We start from the raw sequence: 1,627 nt of genomic DNA, 5'->3' as shown, positions 1-1,627 counted from the left end.
AGGATGAGGAACACATGTATACCCATGGCTGATTCATGTCAATGTATGGCAAAAACCACTACAATATTATCAAGTAATTAGCCTCCAATTAAAATAAATAATTTTTTTTAAATGCCTCCCTGAGTTGGAGTATTTTGTGTATTCGCTGCCCTGGACTCCTTGTTTGGCACCTTACAATAAATACTAAACTCCTTCATGGCAAGCAGGGTCAGTAGATTGGCTTTACTGTCTGTGGGTTAATGGACCTACATTTGCTGTTATCAGAGTCAATGGCTTAGAGACCACCTCTGGGGAGCTGAAGGCAAAGACCAGATCTCTCTCTGGGCAAGGGTAAATTGTTTATTATACAGGGCCGTTTTCTTGTGATACATTCATACCTGCTCATGACCTTGGAGGAAGAGCCAGCCTCTGTGCTCACGTAACCGGCATGAAGAGGAATCCCACTTGGCTAGACAGCAGGACTGGGAAACAGACACGGACAGCCAGTCTGCAACAAAATGTGCAACAGACTCTGGTTGTTGAGAAATCCCCCCAGCGTTTTTCTCTATTCATCCAATATGGAAGAGAAATGTCAGTCTGATCCCACACGGCTCTTGCATCAGGCCCGGTTGGCCTCATTTCTGATTTGGTTGCATTCAAAACCCATAGTCAGCATCGATTTTCAGTTGGAGCAGCAAATCATTTTTTCTTAAAAAGGAGGCAGGGGTGGAATCCCAAAGATTAACAAGCTTCTTGTCTCTATCAGGTTGCCTTTCCCAGTGAGGTAATGTTACCATGAAGACTGCCTTTCAATCTGTACAGGAGGGGGAAGTTCACATCTTTATTCATTCTGGGACCTTGCTGACACTTGAAAAAGTCTTCCGCCTGCACCACAGACAAAGTTCAATAGATAGGGGCCACCAGTCTTACTGTTTATGGATGGAGGAGGGGAGAGGAAAGGAAGACAACTTTGGGCCTGAGGATGCAGGGGATGGGGAAGGGGTGAGAAAGGGACTAGAAGGAAGGAGAAAACCTTTTCACTTGACCTCACAAGTTTTCTCTACACCCTGGGCTATCCCGAAGGAGGAGGGGAGAGTCTCTTTTCTCTGGAGGTTCTCCAGCCCCCCAGTGTCCTCAGGATTTCCATTCTCCTCCAGCTTTCCTCCGATAGGAAGCCAGAGCCACAGACAGATGCTTTATTCCTTCATAACATGGACAAGCAGCAAAAAAAAAACCCATCCAAACCCAACGGCCTGGGTGACCAAAGCCTCCTTGGGGGCCTATTATAAGGACAAGAGTGGATTTTAGCTCTTCCCCCCAACCCCACTTTCCCTCCTGTGCCTCATTCCTAGAGGACCCAGTAGCTTCCTCCTGGGGATATTTTAATTATTTATGAGAAACACTGGGCTGGAAGAAGCACAAGCTGGAACCAAGATTGCCGGGAGAAATATCAATAACCTTAGATATACAGATGACATCACCCTTATGGCAGAAAATGAAGAGGAACGAAAAAGCCTCTTGATGAAAAGTGAAAGAGGAGAGAGAAAAAGTTGGCTTAAAGCTCAACATTCAGAAAACGAAGATCATGGCATCTGGTCCCATCACTTCACAGGAAATAGATGGAGAAACAGTGGAAACAGTGTCAGAC

Source organism: Bison bison, unplaced genomic scaffold (assembly GCF_000754665.1).
Source record: "Bison bison bison isolate TAMUID 2011002044 unplaced genomic scaffold, Bison_UMD1.0 scf7180017864481, whole genome shotgun sequence".
NCBI lineage: Eukaryota > Metazoa > Chordata > Mammalia > Artiodactyla > Bovidae > Bison > Bison bison.
Note: the sequence above shows the minus strand (reverse complement) of the source record.